Source organism: Palaemon carinicauda, chromosome 23, assembly GCF_036898095.1.
Source record: "Palaemon carinicauda isolate YSFRI2023 chromosome 23, ASM3689809v2, whole genome shotgun sequence".
NCBI lineage: Eukaryota > Metazoa > Arthropoda > Malacostraca > Decapoda > Palaemonidae > Palaemon > Palaemon carinicauda.
This window is the reverse complement of record NC_090747.1, coordinates 65,208,241-65,230,883: the sequence shown is the minus strand read 5'-3', so window position 1 is coordinate 65,230,883 and position 22,643 is coordinate 65,208,241. Positions and strand designations below refer to the sequence as shown.

Here is a 22,643-nt window from a genome sequence, read left to right as displayed (position 1 = left end):
GGCGTTTAAGAGAAACTACTCAGTGACGCAAGTTCTACAAGCAGGGGTTTGGAAGTGTCAAATAACCTTCACAGCCCACTACCTGCAAGACGTGACCCACAGGAGGCTCGATACATTATCTATCGGCCCTGTGGTGGCTGCACAACAGCTGGTCTAAACCTCAGGCTCCTTAATGGACAAGTAGCAGAAGGTTGAGGGCATTGTTACCCGGTTTTAGTCTGCATGAATGAAAAGGTATGCCTGGCCCTTATTCTTTTCTTCATCCTCCCCTCTCTTGGGGGAAAGCAGTATCCTGGGTTCTCTACACAGCTGACCTCAAACCACTGCAGGTAAACCATTCTTCCTTGTGTTCCTAGTATTAAGATAATACTGTCGTGTCCCCCATACCCTTACGAGGTGGTATTGGGAACGTCCTAACCTAGAATTCCATCTAAAGGACTCCAGGTCAACTTCCTAGGACGAGTCACACTTCATTCCTTCACACACAAGCTTACGTAGGCCGCGATCCTTACAGAGCAAGGTACTTGCGAGGTGCAGGGACTCCTTATCTTGAGTTCTTCTTACTCAGATACTGAGTCCCCTGGCAAAAAGCCAAAGCCAGTACGGCTGGGACTTACCACTCTTCCTAAGGGTTAAGTCACCCTATTTAAATAGCGTGGTTTGTATTTCGGTAACGGAACAAATGACAAATACGTAGATAATTTGTATTTTTCCTAACCATACAAACCTTAGCTATTTAATCAAACTTGCCCGCCAGCCCTGTCCCCCGGGATAAGTCCTACCTCTAAGCAAAGTGAACTAGTCCACTGGTGTGTGAGGGGGGAGGGGTAGCTAGGGGGGGTAGTAAACCCTCGTTAAAATCTAATGGCTCGTCATTTCAGCTACGCTGAAAGTAATCCCTATTTAAATAGCTAATGTTTGTATGGTTAGGAAAAATACAAATTATCTACAAATTTGTCATATACTTTTATTTTTTTTATTTTTTATTTTTACAATAAACGATATTGACATCAATGACGTTAGATATCAGGATGCCAGAAAACGTTAAATCAATCAATCAATCAAGCTTGACAGGAGGTTTCAAGGCACAGTTTGAACTCTTTATGGAAGAAGCTGTGGCCTGATGTCATCTCTGCACGAGACTTCGAGAGATTCGACGTAGGCCTAGCTTAAGGCAAAGCCAAAACCATTGACAATCGTGAACCTCTTCTTCAACCTGAGGTTGAGGAAACTGTTTCACTCGGGAGGTCCATGGGGCTGGTCGTCGATGAGGACGACATTATGAGCTTCTCGAGAAGTACCAAGAGGAGCTTACGATGGACGACCTGGAGTTGAAGGCCATACAACTGAATGTTGTTCAGGATTAGTTCTCTGGCAGTGAGGAGGAGGGCAGAGGTACGATTACAACATAGGCAGAAATTAAGGCGATCCTATCTTATTGTCATAATCTGGCAGATTTCATAGAAAAGAAACACCCCGAAAAGGTTCCCACAGGTCGTGCTCATGCTCAGTGCAATGACATTTTCCTGAGTCATATCAGGGAATATTTTGAAAATTAGGCAGGAACAAGCTTCCTTGGATCGTTATTTTTCAAAGAGACTATTAGTAAGCCAAGGTGAAGGTCAAAGTGATGCAAGAAATGGAAGTGGAAGTGAATAAGAAATTTCTGAAATTTAGAAAGTGCAAAATGTGAAGAATAAAAAAAATAAAAAATTAGAACAAAGGAAAAAAAGAAATTTAATTTCAAGTGTTTGTAAAGTTAATTGTTAATATTTTCTGCCATTTGCCTTCTTCCTCTACAACACCTTCGCTTTCGGACATCGCCTCACTCAAAAGGGAAGGTTCCACATTTTCGTATTATTATTTTCCACTTATTGCATTGTTCTAATATCTACTTCATTTACAGGTATTGACGGTTAGGTTAGATATATTAAATGATTCAGATATACTGTACTTGGTTTTTATTTCATTCTAGATATACATTAATTGTTAAATTATATGTGGTTTTTTCTTAGGGCTTGGAACAAATTAGGCGATTTACATGTAAAACTCGACTTATTATATGAAAAAATCTTTTTACGAAAGTCACTCCGGAACTAATTAACTTCGTATTGTGAGGTATTACTCTATAGGTATGTATTAAAATTCTCTAGAATTAGATATTGTCCTAAAATTTGTGTTGCTTAATTTCCAGATTGGTATGGCATCCTTGTTAAATGACACTGCTGGTAGTTTAGTACGACCTCCTTCTGTGAGTTCACGAATATTTGCTAAGTTAGTGAACAACATTCACACAGATTTTGCCATTCTAAATTATAGGTGAGTTTTATATTTCATTTAAATGCTATTGGTGCTGGTTCCTTTGCAACCTGTGAAATGTGTGGTATAGTTGTGATGTTAGTTTTTATAGTTGAAATGGTTAAATTGGGGTTTGTCTCTACACGAATACAAACCATTGTCCTTCAAGTATTTATTCAGCAAGCAGGACTGGCTAGTGAAACTTTTAACATAGTAATTATGGTAGTTACCTGTTTGTAGGGTTGGAAACACAGGCTAATCTGCCCGACTTTATCACACCACTTTTGTCTTTGATTTCAGAGTATCGACGTACTGATCGCTGCTCTTCCTGACTATTAGGGCTTATTTTTTGCTTTTGTCAAGTGTTTTTTTATTCCTACTTGAATAAAAACCATCGTCTTTTAAAAGAAGTACTGTATGATGTAATACAGTATGGCTGTTTAAACTTTCAACTAAGTAAACATAGTTGCGTTAAGGTAGAGGGTAAACGTAGTTACGGTGGGGTGGAGGGGAAATACTGTAGTTGCAGTGGGTTGGAGGGTAGGCCCCACCCACTCGTAAGGTTGAGCAGCTCCCACATTTGACTTTGGCTGCTGGACAGTACAGGCATACTTCTCGGCATTCTTATTTGGCTGAGTATTATTTCTCTTAAGTTTATATAAATATATGTATGTATATATGTAATATTTATTTTATTTGTTCATATATTTATTTATTTTTTTAATTTTATTTAAACGGCGTGGATATTTCCTCATTTGTTATTACTGCCTGCTTTGATGACTGGGAGAAGGGATCATGGTTGGGAGGTATTTGCATTTAGAGCTATATATGAGAGTATTGGATGATCTCAGCCATCCCGAAGATGGTTTGGACCTTTTTGGCAGAACTATTTTCAGGGATTGGGTCTTCGGAATCCGGGGGGATCGAATCCTTGAGGTGGGGCTCTTGGCTTCTGGTTGGAAGCCCATCATTACAGATATGGGGAGGATGATTCCATATTTTCCTTGTCTCAGTCTTAACAGGTGAGTTAAGCTTACACCTGTGCCTCTATATCTGTTTTGGTGCTATCCTTCAGGTAGGGTAGGGAGTGGACCATCTGGGAAGTATACAGTGAACCCTCGCTACTTCGCGGTTCGACCATCGCGGATTCACCACTTCGCGGATTTTTCCATAACCCATATATATACAGTAATATATATATATATATATATATATATATATATATATATATATATATATATATATATATATGTATGCATGTATTTATGTATATATGTAGGTATGTATATGTGTATACATATAAATATATATATATACACACACACACACACATATATATATATATATATATATATATATATATATATATATATATATATATATATATATACTGTATATATATATATATATATATATATATATATATATATATATATATATCTAAAGTAGGAAGATGTGATGTAGTTCTAAGGGAAAAGTATGGGAAATATGTCTGGGTAATAAGCAAAGCTCTACCTCCAGTTTGTTTCTACATTATGATCAGAGATAAATGTAAACAAAACATTGGTTGCCATTTTTTATCGTGCTTTTTAGCATGTTTAGGAAATGCATGATATAAAATCACCTTTAATATTTGTGCCTGTTTTAGTTTAGGGTACTGTAGTACATGCATTAAGTGTTCTGTACATTAAAGGGTAGTTTGTTAACAGTACTACGTACAAGGGAAGGTTTTAAAAGTCTGAATATACATGTTGAATAAATAGGTAAATATGGTGTCACTACTTCGCGGATTTTCACCTATCGCGGCCGCGACTGGAACCTATCTACCGCGATAAACGAGGGTTCACTGTACTCTCATTGTGCCAATAATGGAGAATGCAAATTTCCTTTCCAACATATGATGCTTACTTAATATTCTCAAGCAGGTAAACTAACCAACAACAAAAAGAAAAACAAACTAGACATGGCCTTCTGTTATGCATCCTGCTGACAACGAACCCCCTTCCCCTGGATATGCTGACTCCTCTCCCTGGCATTGTTGACGACCTCTTGCAATTCTATTAGGGAAATTTCTGTTGCTGACTTAAGAACGAAAAAGGACCACTCCAATGTTCAGAAATTAAGTCTTTCATATATGTGATTTGCCAATAAGCTTTCATTATGAAGCATTGTGGATGACTTTTAAAGCTTATGGTAAGATTACTGAAATAAGTATGAATTTTACGGAAGATGAAAAATGGAAAGCATGAATTTGCTTTGATAATCACGAGGAGTCGTTTAAAGCAGTCTGTGAAGTCTCAAAAATTAAAATTGATGATAGCGAGATTACAGGAGCACTATGCAATGACATATATCACCCTAATGACTGGCATCAAAATAAGTCTATGGACCCCAATACAAACTTGATAAGAGAAGGAAAGCCTAAACCACCAATGTGGATTATAGTAAAATCAAAGAGAGAAGAATACAACTATTTTAAATTTAGTAAACTAATACAACAGAAAGTAGGCACCATAGAGCATGGAGACATTTTGAGATTGGCAAGAGGTCCATTTTAATTTATTCCAAATCTAAAGCATAGTCTATTATGCTAAATAATATCAAGATAGAAGAAAATTTAATGTTAGACATCTAGCTGCATTTGAATTTCAGTTATGGTAGAGGGGTTATTTTTAACAAAGATCTTTATGAATTTAATGAAGAAGAAATATTAGATATGTGCCTTAGAGAAATATGGAAGGTTCATAAGATTCCAATAACCACTATGATTATTTTAACATTTCAAGACTATGATGTTCCCCCTCATGTATACATAAAAAATGAGAGGATCCCAGTTAGTGTCTACAAACAGAAACCTTTACAGTGTTATAATTCCTATAAATTTGGACATCCATCAAAAGTATGTGTAAATTAAAAGATCTGCAAAAATTGTTCGGATCCGGATCATTAACCCTGCACTTTTATTTTGAAGTGCCCTAATTGTAGCCAAAATCATAAAGCTACTAATAAAAGATGCCCTCAGTATGAAATAGAAGCTGCTGCTGTTCAGAAGTCAGATGCAGAGCATATCAGTGTAGGATATGCAAGGAGACTTCTAAGAAAAACTAAAAGGTATGCCAAGGCCTTACAATCTAAGGATGCAGGACATAAAAAAAATTACAACACCACCTAGAACAGGTAATGTAAATCATCATTTTGCTAAAGACTCCCTAACTCTCTAGCCTTTCAGACTGCAAGCCTTGTAAGACACGCATCATACTTTGAGTTGCACCCAAAATCTCCTCAACCTTATGGCTTTCGGGTGAAACGATTATTAAATAGTCTGGATATAATTAGAAATAAGGTACTTCCATTCAAGGTATCATCAACGCCTCCATGGAAGTTACCAGAGATATCTTTTTGTAAATATTTTATTGGAGATAAGAAGAATATGTCAGACCTAGAAGCCAGGTCTCTTTTTAATGAACATGTTAAAGAACATAGAGGATCAACTTTTATCTATACTGATGGCTCCAAATCTGATGCTGGCGTTGGATTTGGAGTACATAGTAATGGTTTTAATTGTAGAGGTGCACTTCCTCTGACCGCTTCCATATTTACTGCCAAACTGTATGGCATATTAACCGCTATTGAGAAAATAACGTTGGAGAAGGAGGGTAATTTTACAATTTTTAGTGATGCAAGGAGTGTCCCTCAAGCTATAGAAGTTTTTAATTCTAATAACCTTCTAGTTTTAAAGATTTTAGAATGGCTTTTTATTATTGGATGGAGAGGTATAACAGTTCAATTTTGTTGGGTTCCAGCACATGTAGGTGTGTCTGGGAATGAGAAGGCAGATTCACTGGCTAAGAAGGCTGCATCCGAGTTGGTGCCAAGAAGGTATCCCATTCCCTGTAATGATTTCTTACCTGACATCAAGAAATTGGTTTGCAATAAATGGCAACAGCAATGGGATAGCCTAGATGGGAATAAAATGCGAGAGGTAACAAATGTCATATCTCCTTGGAGGTATAATATGATGCCCCGAAAATGGGAGACGTCTCTTTGTCGTCTCCGTATTGGTCACACTCGGTTGACACATGAGTTTCTGCTGAAGGGCCAACACCAACCGTATTGTGACGACTGTTTAGTACCTCTAACAGTGAGGCATTTGTTGACCGAATGCCCCAATTATAACAACTTAAGGAATAGATATCTGTTTGAGGCTCGAGGTGAGGGTGGCAGGATCATCCTTGCCAAGATTCTTGGAAATGATGTGTCCTACTATGCAAGTGGCATTTTTAGATTTATTTCAGAAGCAGGTCTTCTGAAAACTATTTAACTTTTATGACATTCAACTTTTATGATTTTAATTGAATACTCTTTTATTTTTTATTTTATTTTATTTCTTATTTTTGTATACATAAATTAAATGTTACCGGCGTCAATGACCTTGGATGTCAGGATGCCTGAAAACTTTAAATCAATCAATCAATCAATCATCATTTTGCTAAATTACCTCCCAAGGCTGTTAACAGGCCTCTTACTTTAAATTCGGTGTCACTCGTCAAAAAAGCCCCTCCTCCTTCCTCTAAATCTGCCACACCTCTAATGAAAAGCCCAAGGCTTTCATCTGGGGTAGCATCATTGCCAGATTTAGAGGAAAAATCCCCTGCTAGAGAGCTATTGGATGCACCTACCATAATGGCAGTGCATAATCCTAATGGTTCTCCATCTTTCAATTAAAAAATAGGGAGACCATCATCCCTCTCCTCTCCAACAAGAAAGGCAAAGCTACCTATTGCAAATAGGTACAATATTTTATCTGAAAAAGACGATGAACCTTCAACAAACTTGAATCAATCAAAAATTCAAGAGGTTCACCATCCCCCTCAAGAATTAGGTAAAAAGAACATTGAAAAGACAAATCTGAAACCTAATTTATCAAGACCCTCTCTAAAGAAGCCAACAGGAAATAATGTTAAATTAAAGACTGCTAATGGGAAGACCTCAATCAAGATGTCTTCCAGAAATAATCCATAATTTTCTCCTCCATTTTGCAATGGAATTTTCAAGGTTTAAGGGCCAAATATGAAGAACTTAAGCTTCTCATTCATGAAAACTCCCTTATAGTTGTATGTCTACAGGAAAGAAAGCTGGATACTAATAATCCATGTCCTTGAGAGTATGTTGGCTATAGGACACCATATGATCAACAAACAGGGAGGGTGGAAGTCTTACATACGTTCGCCAAGATGTTCCCCAAATATCTTTACCTATTTGTACCCCTCTGTAGGCAGTGGTTGTACAAATTGATGTTGGGAGAAAACACACAATTTGCTCTCTTTATTTGCCTCTTAACACAATTTGCTCTATTTATTTGCCTCCTAATGACATCTCTATAATGATTTAGTAGAGGTGATTCAACAACTCCCTCAACCTTTTCTCTTGTTGTGGGATTTTAATAGTAGACTCATTATGGGGCAATGTTTTAGCAAACACTAGGGGCAACATTATATCATCAATTGTGGAAAATGAAGAGGTGGGACTATTTTAATACTGGAGAGCCCACACACTTTCATGTTCAGACAGGTATCTTGTCGTGCAATGATCTATCAATTGCAAGTTCTAATTGCCTTGTCGATTTTGATTGGAGGATATTGGATGATTGGCATACTAGTGATCATGCACCAGTTATTATAAACACCAAAGATGGTCTACCCTTACAGAGATCGCCACGAGCTGAGCGAAATTGAAAAGAATGCAGAACAGTTTGAGAATATTAATGATGCCGTAGACTTGCTGAATAGAACCCTTCATACAGCAAGAGTTAATTAAATTCCCAAAACAACGGTTATTCAAACGACGACCAGTTCCCTGGTGGTCTGCAGAACTAACTGCCCTGCACTGAGCAACAGGAAAGTCTTTAACTCGATTGCGCAGACGCCATACTGAGGAGAATTTGATTATATACAAGAAATGTAGAGCAAAGTTCTTTCGTGCCATGAAGGAAGCTAGGCGCCAGTCTTTGGTGTCTTTTGTTTATTTCATTAACAGTACAATACCACCATCATCTGTGTGGAGGAAAGTAAATAAGATAGCTGGCAATTTCACCGCCAACCCATACCAGTGTTAAGGGTGAATGAGCAGTATGTGACTGGAGCAAATGAGCTTAGCAATGCATTGGCTGATAATTTCTTGAATATATCAAGCAAGTGTAAAGTAGCTCTTGGTTACCAGTATAGAAGCAGTAAAGAATGTAAAATGCTAAATTTTTAAACATTTAAACTTACCCACTGGTTATATATAATAGCTTTATTCTTCTGTCCAACAGAAATTCAAAACTCGCCACAATCGCACAGCTATGCCAGGTATACTGTACACTAGCGCCACCACGGAGTTAGGTCGAACCATCCCTCCTAGTATCAGATTTTTCTGCCGCCATAGTGGCTACATAGGAATGGAATTTACTCATGTTTAACCTGGATTTTAGCAGTACCTTGGTGATGTACTCTTGTTAAAGTTTTGAACAATCGCTTATAAGGTTTTTGTTTAATATTTTATCGCTGTATTATAGCTTAAGAGGTAAGATTAAAAATTTTTCAACCTATTTTTGACTAACGAAAGCATACGGAGATAGGTAAACATCTCGCCTCATCGATGACGTCACAGTCATTTGACGTAAGCTTGAGTATGACTTGCATTTTCTTTCTTTTTCTACAAAGAATGATAAGTTAATACTATCTTATAAAGTATTTAGTTATATAAGATAAAAGGATTATATTATTTTAAGAAAATTTTTGTCCTTTTGGTATGCTTTCTTTGGATAATCTTCGATCTGTTTTAAAGATTATCTAGCATTCATTTTTATTTATGCTACGCAGTCCTCAGTCTATCGTTACAGTAATACTCTTTGTATCGATATTTATGGAAAGTACATTTTTCTTTAAAAACTAAGTTTTTAAATTATATTAGATAAAAGGAATATGCCATTTTCCAATTATATTGGTCCTTTTAGTATTTTTTCTTTAGCTAATCTGTTTACAAAGATTAAAGAGAATTAGCGTTCAGTTAATTTTTATATGACGTCGTATTCACGACAATCGATATAGTCCAACGATTCTTTGTATCGCTGTTTACTTGTTCGTTTTTGGAATACTAAATTTTTTCGTATAATATTTATAAATGTTCCAATTGTTAAATGTGACTATTCGTCTTATATTGGAACCCCTTAATATTAAGGGTTGGTTTGAATATACAGTGAACCCTCGTTTATCGCGGTAGATAGGTTCCAGTCGCGGCCGCGATAGGTGAAAATCCGCGAAGTAGTGACACCATATTTACCTATTTATTCAACATGTATATTCAGACTTTTAAAACCTTCCCTTGTACGTAGTACTGTTAACAAACTACCCTTTAATGTACAGAACACTTAATGCATGTACTACAGTACCCTAAACTAAAACAGGCACAAATATTAAAGGTGATTTTATATCATGCATTTCCTAAACATGCTAAAAAGCACGATAAAAAATGGCAACCAATGTTTTGTTTACATTTATCTCTGATCATAATGTAGAAACAAACTGGAGGTAGAGCTTTGCTTATTACCCAGACATATTTCCCATACTTTTCCCTTAGAACTACATCACATCTTCCTACTTTAGATATATATATATATATATATATATATATATATGTGTGTGTGTGTGTGTGTATATATATATATATATATATATATATATATATATATATATATATATATATATATTTATATGTATACACATATACATACCTACATATATACATAAATACATGCATACATATATATATATATATATATATATATATATATATATATATATATATATATTACTGTATATATATGGGTTATGGAAAAAATCCGCGAAGTGGTGAATCCGCGATGGTCGAACCGCGAAGTAGCGAGGGTTCACTGTATACTGTAGATATATTCTTTATTCCTATATCTATTCATGTAATATGTTGATATTTTATATTAGATATTTTGTTACATTTTATATGAGATTCAGTGACTATTGCATTCCCATTCAAGCCCTTGACAGAATAGTAAGTTCTCCCTCTACGGGTATGTATACTTTTGGTTTTATACCAGAGTCAAAAATGAAAATTTTTAGTGCTAGGTTAGTGCAGTGAATTTTATTCAATACGGTAGAGGGTGCTTCTGTTCAGACCTGTCGTTATCCTAGCCTTAGACATCTTGCAAGCTCCCGGACCCATGGGAGAAGTAAAGTCGAACGGCGAAAGGAAGCGTGAGGCGTAGCCTGGCGCTTACCGTCTTGTAAGACCCGAGCAGAAGTCCCCTCGAGCGTTTTTCTGTTGACGATCCCCAGAACGCTCACCCTCGCCGTAGGTAAGGCGAGGTAAAAGTGTTTTTTCTAACTTTAAACGATTGCGCGCATCAGGCGTGAAGCTGAAAACTAAATTAAAATCTTTCTTGACAGGTAATGAGCATTCAATGTTCTTAACTCTTGAAAAGAGCTGAACTTGATGGCGCGTGCCAAGCAGCTGAGCATGATGGTGCTCGCCAGGTGGCTGAGCATGGCGCCTCGTGCCAAGCTGAATGTGACGCTTCGCGCTAAGCTGAGCATGTCGCCTCGCACCAAGCTTAACGTGACTCCTCGCGCCAAGCTGAGCGTGACGCCTTGCGCCAAGCTGAGCGTGACAACAACAGATTGTTGGTCATCTAGCTTTCAATGACGCGATCGGCATAGCTCCGAGCGTTTGGATCGCGAGCGTTCTTTAATTGCAAGCATTATTGTTCTGAAAGTCACATGGCGCTGAGTGTTAAGAGCTTGCATGACATCAAGTAAAACTTGATGTCTACATGACCATGAGCGTCTGGCGTTGAAACTTTGTTACGCCAGGTGCTATATTAAGAAATAAATATTAACTAGAAAGATATTATGTTCTCAGACCAGGTCCTGCTTGAACTAATTCTTGGTTGGGAGAGCTAGAATTAAACCTCTAAAGCTTGAGGTCAGAATTCAGAACCTTAAGAAGTTGACTCCTAGGAAACAAGACATCTCTACCTAGGTTAGAGACTAGTAGGAGGAAGGGAGTGACTTTCAGAAACTCATGAGAGTTTTCTGAAGAGTTTCCATTTTATTTTTATACCTGCTGCTCCTTGTTCTGCCTTCAGAGTTTTTCGCTAAGGAAGACGGCAAAGGAGTCTCTGTTTATTATTTTATTATTATTACTAGCCAAGCTACAACCCTAATTGGAAAAGCAAGATGCTATAAGCCTAAGGGCTCCAATAGGGAAAGATGGCTCAGTAAGAAGAGTGAAATAAGGAAATAAATAAATGATGAGAATAAATTAACAATAAATCATTCTGAGAAAAGTAACAAAGTCAAAAAGACAGTGCTGGTAGGGCAGTGCCTTAGCGTGTCCTCTTGCAGCAATAAGAACTTAACTGCAGATGTTGGTGCAGCAGCACATTCAGCTGCAACAGCAGGAAGTACATTAAAGGTTTTGTAAGGGAAGGCAGTCCCCCCTTTTATTTTGCTGTATACGGCCTGTCAGGATGTCAGAAGTTGTCAAAGCTTTAGTTCAGACTATTAAGGATCTTGTTCCCAAGTCTGGTGTTACGGTACAGGCACCGCCTCTTCCGCCAGACTGTTTTCCGTCTGCTGAAATGCGGAGCGTGATGTAAGTGATGAGGAAAGCGGGTTGCGATCAAGGTTTTCTACACCGGTGTCACCTAATGTTGATCTTAGTTGGTCTATGCTGCTGGCATGAAGCAACGGCTCTCATCTGTTATGCAGTCTTATCAGCCTGCTGTTAGCAAAGCGATGATTCGTCATGATTCTTTTCAGGACGCATTGTCGCACAGGCGGCCTACCAGCAATCTAATTTTGAACAGCATGATAAGGCTTCTATATCCCATTGAGTGTCTTCTCTTGATACCAGACATCAAACAGCCTAGCGTGTCATCGAGCGTTTACCTTCCAAGTGCGGCGTCGATCGCTAGGCAGCTAAACGCGACATTGGGCGTCAAGCTGAACGTGACGTCGGGCGTCAATCTGAACGTGACATCGAGCAACAAGCTCGTGACGTCGAACGTCAAACAAACCGTGACGTCCAACGTCAGTCACATACTATTCAGGCTACGTCCAGAGGACAAAACTTCTCTATGGAGACTCCTAGGACTATGCTTGCAGCAGTAAAGAAGGTCCACTGGATGATCTCTTTAGATCTCCAGGATGCTTACTTCTACTTCCTCATCCATCTGAACTTCAAGCTACCTGAAGGTTCGTGTATGGGAGGAAGTTGTCCAGTTTTGAGTTCTTTGTTTAGGGCTAAGCACCACCCCTCAAATAGAGGGTGCGTCTGTGAGGACATATCGTTGTGTCCTATCCTTAGACCTCTAGAAGGAAGTATTCCAGTTTCGGGCCTTAGGCTGCGGCCTCACCACCGTCCCTCTAGTCTTCACAAAGATCATGATGAATGTGGCAAGCATACTCCACTCAAGAGGCATCAGAGCCTCCTTGTACTTGGACAATTAGCTACTAGGAGCCCCCTCACTCAATTGCTGTCTGGAGAATTTGCGTCTGACAATGAGTCTGTCAGAGGAGCTAGGACTTCTGGTGAATTCAGAGAAGTCTCAATTGATCCCTTCCCAGAAGATCCTTTATTTGGCGATGGAGATTCACAGTCTGACTTTTCAGGTTTTTCCATCACCTGCAAGAATACAGCTAGCTCTCATAAGGCTTCGTGCCTTTCTAAAGAAGGAGTTTTATTTAGTGAGGGAGTGGATGAGTCTCCTGGGAACCCTCTCTTCACTAGAACAATTTGTATTTATGGGGAAACTAAATTTACGACCCCTTCGGTTCCATCTCAATTGCCATTGGAGCAAAGAGGACAGCATCGACAAGGAGAGCATTCCTCTTACGGAACCAATAAAAGAGTGCCATCGTTGGTGGAACAACATAAACAGGCTCCAGGAAGGTCTCTCCTTGGAACAAAAGAGCCCAGACCTTGTGTTGTTTTCCGACGCCTCGGACTCGGGGTGGGGAGCAACACTAGGAAAGTCAGAGATTTCGGGTCTTTGGACAAAACAACAGCTAAGTCTCCACATCGATCAAAAGGAGCTGTTAGCAGTCCTGTTGGCTCTCAAGGGGTTCGAGAAGCTAGTACTAAACAAAGTAATACAAATCAATGCAGACAATACCACAGCTTTGGCCTACATAGCGAAACAAGGGGGAAAGCATTCAATGTCTCTTTATGAGTTAGTAAACCTCTTCTCGTTTAGGCGCATCAAAGAAAGATATCCCTGTTGACAAAATTCATTCAAGGGAAAAAGAATGTGAGGGCAGACAGCCTCAGCAGGAGGAATCAAGTTCTCCCCACAGAGTGGACACTGCATCTAGATGTATGCAAGAAATTTTGGCGGATTTGGGGCGCCCCCTTATAGATCTATTCGCAACTTTAAAAACCAAAAGACTAGAGAATTATTGCTCCCCAGTTCCGGATCTCGAAGCGTCACACATATATGCGTTCCTGATGGACTGCTCACACCTAGATATGTACGTTTTTCCCTCCATTCAAAGTGCTGCACAGAGTACTACAAAAGTTTGTGGCTCACGAGGGAACCAGATTGACATTAATAGCCCCCTTTTGGACGTCAAGAGGTTGGTTCACAGAGGTACTGGAATGGTTGGTGGATGTTACAAGAAGCTTGCCATTGAGAATAGATCTTCTCAGACAACCCCACTTGGCAAGAAACCATCTAAACCTCCCAGCTCTACATCTGACTGCCTTCAGACTATCAAAAAACTCGCAAGATCTAGAGTATTTTTGAAGGAGGCAGCCAAGGCTATTGCTAGAGCAAGAAGAACTTCTACTATCAGGGTGTTCCAATCCAAGTTGGAAGTTTTTAGAGCATGGTGTAAAACAAACTTAGTTTCTTCATCCAATACCTCTATAGCTCAAAATTGCCGATTTCTTTTTAGAGCTCAGAAGAAGGCACAATTTCTCCTCCTCAACCATTAAAGGGTACAGGAGTATGTTAGCAGCAGTCTTCAGGCATAGACATTTAGACCTCTCGAATAACAAGGACCTTCAGGATCTCCTCAGTTCCTCTGAAACCTCTAAGAAACATCAACAGGATTCACCATCCTGGATTTAGACGTGGTTTTAAAATTTCTTATGAGTGATAGATTCGAACCCTTGAACTCTGCTACTTTTAAAGATTTGGCTTTAAAGACTTTATTTTTAATAAGCTTAACAACAGCTACAAGGGTCAGTGAAGTTCATTCTTTTAGCAAAAACTTTGGCTTTAGAAACGGCAAAGCTATATGCTCCCTGCAGCTTGATTTTCTAGCCAAAAACGAACTTCCTTTTCACCCATGACCAAAATCTTTCGAAATTGGTAACCTCTCTGATTTGGTGGGTGAGGAGCTGGAAAAGGTTCTTTGTCCTGTTAGAGCACTAAGGTTCTATTTAGACAGGACTAAATGTTTAAGAGGCAGTTCAGAAGCTCTTTGGTGTACAGTCAAAAAGCCTGCTTTACCTATGTCTAAAAACACCTTATCATATTTCATAGACTTTCAATTAAAGAAGCTCACACACACTGTGGTGAGGCAGATCTTAAGCTCCTGAAAGTTAAGACTCATGAAGTTAGAGCTTTGGCAACTTCTATGGTTTTTAAACAAAATCGTTCTCTGCAAAGTATGATGAATACAACGTTTTGGAGAAGTAATCTGTATTCACATCACTTTATTTAAAACGTGTCCAGACTGTTTATGAGGACTGCTACACTTTGGGTCCATTCGTAGCAACGAATGCAGTTGTAAGTGAAGGATCTACCACTACACTCCCTTAATCCCTAGTACCCTTTTCCCCTCTTGGAACTTGTATATATTTTTATGATTGGAGGAAATTGTTAGACAATCTTCCGCAATCTTTGACTTAGTCAAGTAAGTCATTTGTTCCTTGAGAGCGCCTGGAAAAAGGGTATTAGTTGAGGTCCTGTCAGCATAGAGGTTATTCACCGTTTGACAGCTCCTAAAGTTCTTCAGCCCCCTGAGTGGATTGCTGGTTCTCAAAGGACAGCAGACTTATTAATGCAGAGAACCATTGAAGTCAGCTTCCTTAATAGATACGAACCCTAAAGCTAGTTTTGTTTTAAACTCTTATGTGAAATTCCAAGGGTGTCAATCAGCTATTATATATAACCAGCGGGTAAGTTTAAATGTTTAAAAATGATATTTTCATAATAGAATAAATTTTTGAACATACTTACCCGCTGGTTATATAACTTAAAATCCCCCCCTTCCTCCCCTCTAGAGACCTATGGGCATAGAAAATCTGATACTAGGAGGGATGGTTTGACCTAACTCCGTGGTGGCGCTAGTGTATACCTGGCATATCTATGCGATTGTGGCGAGTTTTGAATTTCTGTTGGACAAAAGAATAAAGCTATTATATATAACCAGCGGGTAAGTATGTTCAAAAATTTATTTTATGAAAATATCATTTTGCAACAGAAAAGAAGGAATCCTACAATAAATAATCCTTTTACTGAAAGAATTTGATTCTGCACTTGCTAATTGCAACGATACAGCACCTGGTCCTAATGGAATTCCATATGCAATGATTAAACTTGTATCTGTTAATATCAAGTTATTTATTTTGAGCATTATTAACAAAATAGGGCTTGATCATAGTTATCCAAGTGTTTGGGAACTAGCCATTATTTTAGCCTTTTTAAAACTGGGTAAGGATAAGTTTTTAGCAGCAAACTACCGACCAATTGCATTGACATGTTTATGTAAGATCATGGTGAAGATGGTCAATGCAAGACTGGTGTGGTACCTGGAGAAGAAGTGTATTTTATCACCTATCCAGTGTGGATTTAGGAAAATGCATTCAACGACAGATGTATTGATACAACTTGAGTACCCTATTTGTGAAGCCTTTGCTTCCAAATAGCACCATGTAACAGTTTTTTTTTTTACCTTGAAAAAGCATATGATACTGCATGGAGATATGGTATTCTTAAAACTATTCATAATTTGGGATTACGAGGAGAGCTACCAACATTCTTTCAATCATTCATTTCACAAAGATTTTTTCAAGTGAGAGAAAATGTCAGGAAGGAGGAGTTCCACAGGGTAGTATTCTAAGTGTAACCGTTTTTGCACTAGCAATTAATGGACTATTCTCTGTTATTCCTCAAGATATTATGTCAATAATATTTGTAGATGATCTCTCCATATCATTTGCTGAATCTAGAATGTTGATGATTGTGTGAAAACTACAATTCTCAATTGAGAAAATTATTCAGTTGGCTGATGTAAATGTATTTAAGTTTTCAACAAGCAAAACTACTCTTGTCCATTTCTGTCATATTCGGGGAGTACATCCAGACTCAAATGTACTGTATACATTAAAGGTCAATGAATCCATGTGTAAGCAAAGCTAGATTGTTAGGATTGATATGTGATTGTAGGCTTAATGGGTTCCTCATTTGAAAGCTTTAAAAGGGATTTTGACATAGGAAAAATCTATTTTTGTGTGAGATGGCCATGTCGTCCTGATGGAAGTTCCCTTCGGCTGCTTCCTACTGTATAATATTTCTGCGAGTGATATTAAAAGAGAATTACCGTCAGGTATCACAGGGTTCTAACCCCCGGAACGACGATCCGTAGATATCGTGTATGATCAGGGACGTATCCTAAGATAACCATAGATATCTACAACCCCAATAGACTTTACCCAGTCTAATCCTCTAAGGGGAAGGATAAGTGAGGAGCTATTACATATCCTATCACCTTTCGGTGCTCCCATACAACTCTGGCACTTCATTCCACATCGCAGTGGAACTACTGTGAAATAGAAGCCTCCTACGAGCAATTGGGGTGGGAGAAAATGTAGTAACGGGCGGGCCATCAGGACAACATGGCCATCTCACCCAAAAATAGATTTTTCCTACGTCAAAATCTATTTTTTGGGCTTGAGCCATGTTGTCCTGATGGAAGTGTACCAGAGAATTACCTATTACCCATTAGGAGGCTTTGAATAAAAGCCTCCATATCAAAAATGCTAATCGTCTTGCTCCGACGAAGCATACGTATCAATTTCTACCTTTATTTTGAACCGTAATAAAACTGTATTTGAAAAGGATGATGGCCTTTTAAGGAGGTAGAGCCAGATCTGGCTATCACCTTCCCCCATGGTAAAGACATCCCACATTAGTGGTGAGATGTCCATCCACTAAAACTAAAACTGTAAAAGCTCAGTGAGTAAAATGTATGGAACAAAATACCCATCCACAAGCAAAGTGTATTATGTTCAGTAAGGATAGAAATTAACAATGGTACACTAAATTTTATTGCCACTAAAATGAAATTAGAGCTAGAAATAAAAGGCATGGAACAATATACAGTCTTTTATTACAAAATTTAGAGCAAAGAATTATTACAAGTAATATGATAAGCATAAAGATCATATATTGTACCCAACCATACATCCTCAATATATTTGTACACAAATTATCATGAGGGAAAAAATTTATTTAACCTGTCATAAAACCCCGGAAGGAGGCATATGATAAAAATAAGCAAAATAAGGCCAAAGATAATATATAGTCTTATATTTAAACACATAATTTGAACTATAGTTTAACCAGTTCTAAAGCAGGTATACTGTAGAAAAATAGCAGGTACATATGTTATTCAGAGAAACAAAATTGAATCCTGAAAACCAAAACAAATTTTTATTAATGATCATGAAACAAAAACCGACAGTTTAGTCATTAAAAGAAATGAGCTGGAAGAATGGCCAGGGACACACTTGAGGGCTACATCGTTGTAGTAGGTTTGATAACACTACCTGCCGCCACCGCAAAATGATGTTTGTTCCGTAACTGAAATACAAACCACGCTATTTAATATGGGTAATTACTTTCACCATAGCTGAAATGACGAGCCATTAGAATTTTAACGAGGGTTTACTACCCCACCGCTAGTTAGCGGGGGTTGGGGAGGGTAGCTTGCTACTCCCCCCCCCCCCCCTCACACACACCTGTGATCGAGCTCACTTTGCTCTCGGCTCGGGTGGCAGACAGACGTGTCCGCTTTCACCCTCGCCTCTTTTGGACAGCCATTACTGATCTTTCTTTTGCTTTTTCTTTGACAGTGTGTGTGTGAAGTTGGCCTCTGTGTGTAAGTGTCCGGGCTTACCTGACCGCCCTTGTGGCACGTTTATGTCGGCGGTCGACATGGATCACCACACCTTGTGTCCTTATTGTAGGGGCCAACAGTGTGACAGAGATAAGGTTTGTGGTGAGTGTAGGGAGTGGTCTACCTCCCAGTTGGATAGGTTTTCTCGGCACCGGAAGAAAAAGTCCAAACGGGATATTTCTCCTTCAAAGGTTTCTTTGAAAAGAGGAAATCCCAAGGACTCTTCTTCCGTGGCCCAAACCTCCTCCGTAGCTCCCACTCGATCGGTTTCTCCCGAGAAGCCGTCGAGTGGTAGCGTAGACCATAGTTCTGTTGACCGATCCTAGGGTGTGGGAGAGGGAGTTGCCTCCCATAGCGAGGCAGCTCCTCCTCCTCCCCCGGAGGAGGATATTATCATGCCTGTTTCTAATAATGATTTATTACAGCTTTGGGCTTCCTTGGGGCTTCAGGGTTCGCCCTCTAAAGAAGCCCTGTTTAACATGATCAAGTTGGGAGTAGCTGTCAAACAGTCGCCGACGGTAGCAGAGATCGATCCTCTGTCTATCGTCGACGTTGTTGTGGCAGAGGCTTCCGATGAGTTGTCTCAAACCTCTGCTCCTGATGTTGCTGCTGTAGCTGAAGGCTTAGTTCCCCCCTCCGAACATCCTTCAAGGGAGGAGCTAAGTCCTACGGTCTCTCCTGCTGGTGATTCTCCCCCTCGGGGGAGTTCACTCATAGAGACTCCTCTTCGGAGGACTGCTGATGGTCAGCCCGCTGACCCCACGGCCCCCATAGGGCGTATAAGGCGGAAGGCTCGCCTTCCCCTTCGCCGTAGAGGTCTTCCTTCACCTCACAAGGGTGTTAGGAGGCGCCTCTTCGGCTCGTCATCTTCGCAGTCCTCCGCAGAAGAACCTCGCCGTCGTACACCGACCCTGCCAGCTACATCCTTGGACCTCTCCGCAGATCGTTCGCGATCTCCTTCGGTGGAAGGTCGTCCTTACAAAGGGCATGCCGACCTTCCACCCACCAGACCTGCTGACCTGCCGTCACCGTTCCTGGCTGCCGATGCGCTGTGGGCGCCTTCTCATCCTGTTATAAAACGGGCAACGGTCCCTTCGGGGCGTAAAGGGCGTGAGCACAAATTGGTGCCTAAGTCCCTTAAGCGCCAGGTATCCCCTGCACGCCAACGGTCTCCTGCTGCAGAAGTTCCTGTCTTAGCGCGCCAGCGCTCAACTGCGCGCGTGCGCGCACAAGCAGTTGTTCCTGACATTGCGCACCAGGGTTCCCCTGCGCGCTAACGACCACCTGCGCGCCAGCGCGCACCTGCAATGGTTCCTGAAATAGCGCGCAAGTGCTCACCTGCGCGTCAGCGCTCACCTGCGCGCTAGCGCACTGCCACGGAGGTTCCTGAGATAGCACACAGGCGCTCACCGGACCTCCAGCGCTCTCCAGATACTCAGCGCGCTATTAAGCGCAAGCGAGTACCGGCAGAGAATCCTGATATAGCGTGCCAGCCCTTACCTGCGTGTCAGTGCTCATCTGCGCGCCAGCGCACTTCTATGGAGGTTCCTGAGATAGCGCACAGGCGCTCACCGGACCTCCAGCGCTCTCCAGACCCTCAGCGTTTTTCTGCGCGCCAGCGCACAGCACTGGAATCTCCTGAGATAGTGCACAGGCGATCACCAGGACTCCAGCGCTCTCCAGATCGCCAGCGCACCTCTGCGCACCCTCATCCTGATGCGCGCCATGTGCACCCACGTTCTCCTGCGCGCCAGGCACGCCCACGATCTTCGGATCTGGGCGAAGTGGGGAGAGTAAACTCTTCCCCTGCTCGCCAGCGCTCACCTGCGCGATGGCCCCATCGCGCGCCCTGCACGCCCGTCTCTCCAGCCAGATGTGGGCATCGCGCGCCCGCGCGCTAGGGATATATCTCCTGCGCACGTGCGCCCAACGTTATCGCCCTCACGGGCGATAACAGTTTAGTCATTAAAAGAAATGAGCTGGAAGAATGGCCAGGGACACACTTGAGGGCTACATCGTTGTAGCAGGTTTGATAACACTACCTGCCGCCACCGCAAAATGACGTTTGTTCCGTAACTGAAATACAAACCACGCTATTTAATATGGGTAATCACTTTCACCATAGCTGAAATGACGAGCCATTAGAATTTTAACGAGGGTTTACTACCCCACCGCTAGTTAGCGGGGGTTAGGGAGGGTAGCTTGCTACTCCCCCCCCCTCACACACACCTGTGATCGAGCTCACTTTGCTCTCGGCTCGGGTGGCAGACAGATGTGTCCGCTTTCACCCTCGCCTCTTTTGGACAGCCATTACTGATCTTTCTTTTGCTTTTTCTTTGACAGAGTGTGTGTGAAGTTGGCCTCTATGTGTAAGTGTCCGGGCTTACCTGACCGCCCTTGTGGCACGTTTATGTCGGCGGTCGACATGGATCACCACACCTTGTGTCCTTATTGTAGGGGCCAACAGTGTGACAGAGATAAGGTTTGTGGTGAGTGTAGGGAGTGGTCTACCTCCCAGTTGGATAGGTTTTCTCGGCGCCGGAAGAAAAAGTCCAAACGGGATATTTCTCCTTCAAAGGTTTCTTTGAAAAGAGAAAATCCCAAGGACTCTTCCGTGGCCCAAACCTCCTCCGAAGCTCCCACTCGATCGGTTTCTCCCGAGAAGCCGTCGAGTGGTAGCGTAGACCATAGTTCTGTTGACCGATCCTAGGGTGTGGGAGAGGGAGTTGCCTCCCATAGCGAGGCAGCTCCTCCTCCTCCCCCGGAGGAGGATATTATCATGCCTGTTTCTAATAATGATTTATTACAGCTTTGGGCTTCCTTGGGGCTTCAGGGTTCACCCTCTAAAGAAGCCCTGTTTAACATGATCAAGTTGGGAGTAGCTGTCAAACAGTCGCCGACGGTAGCAGAGATCGATCCTCTGTCTATCGTCGACGTTGTTGTGGCAGAGGCTTCCGATGAGTTGTCTCAAACCTCTGCTCCTGATGTTGCTGCTGTAGCTGAAGGCTTAGTTCCCTCCTCCGAACATCCTTCAAGGGAGGAGCTAAGTCCTACGGTCTCTCCTGCTGGTGATTCTCCCCCTCGGGGGAGTTCACTCATAGAGACTCCTCTTCGGAGGACTGCTGATGGTCAGCCCGCTGACCCCACGGCCCCCATAGGGCGTATAAGGCGGAAGGCTCGCCTTCCCCTTCGCCGTAGAGGTCTTCCTTCACCTCACAAGGGTGTTAGGAGGCGCCTCTTCGGCTCGTCATCTTCGCAGTCCTCCGCAGAAGAACCTCGCCGTCGTACACCGACCCTGCCAGCTACATCCTTGGACCTCTCCGCAGATCGTTCGCGATCTCCTTCGGTGGAAGGTCGTCCTTACAAAGGGCATGCCGACCTTCCACCCACCAGACCTGCTGACCTGCCGTCACCGTTCCTGGCTGCCGATGCGCTGTGGGCGCCTTCTCATCCTGTTATAAAACGGGCAACGGTCCCTTCGGGGCGTAAAGGGCGTGAGCACAAATTGGTGCCTAAGTCCCTTAAGCGCCAGGTATCCCCTGCACGCCAACGGTCTCCTGCTGCAGAAGTTCCTGTCTTAGCGCGCCAGCGCTCAACTGCGCGCGTACGCGCACAAGCAGTTGTTCCTGACATTGCGCACCAGGGTTCCCCTGCGCGCTAACGACCACCTGCGCACCTGCAATGGTTCCTGAAATAGCGCGCAAGTGCTCACCTGCGCGTCAGCGCTCACCTGCGCGCTAGCGCACTGCCACGGAGGTTCCTGAGATAGCACACAGGCGCTCACCGGACCTCCAGCGCTCTCCAGATCCTCAGCGCGCTATTAAGCGCAAGCGAGTACCGGCAGAAAATCCTGATATGGCGTGCCAGCCCTCACCTGCGTGTCAGTGCTCATCTGCGCGCCAGCGCACTTCTATGGAGGTTCCTGAGATAGCGCACAGGTGCTCACCGGACCTCCAGCGCTCTCCAGACCCTCAGCGTTTTTCTGCGCGCCAGCGCACAGCACTGGAATCTCCTGAGATAGTGCACAGGCGATCACCAGGACTCCAGCGCTCTCCAGATCACCAGCGCACCTCTGCGCACCCTCATCCTGATGCGCGCCATGTGCACCCACGTTCTCCTGCGCGCCAGGCACGCCCACGA

General features: G+C 41.9%; 1 long non-coding RNA gene across 1 annotated transcript in view; it reads left to right on the top strand.

Annotated features, from left to right (window-relative positions):
• Nucleotides 1–22,643, top strand: part of LOC137616954 (uncharacterized) — a 272,643-nt gene that overhangs the window by 117,554 nt on the left and 132,446 nt on the right. The window contains exon 2 of the long non-coding RNA XR_011039527.1: nucleotides 2,195–2,319. This is a non-coding gene — a long non-coding RNA (uncharacterized lncRNA). The remainder of the gene's footprint in view (nucleotides 1–2,194; nucleotides 2,320–22,643) is intronic.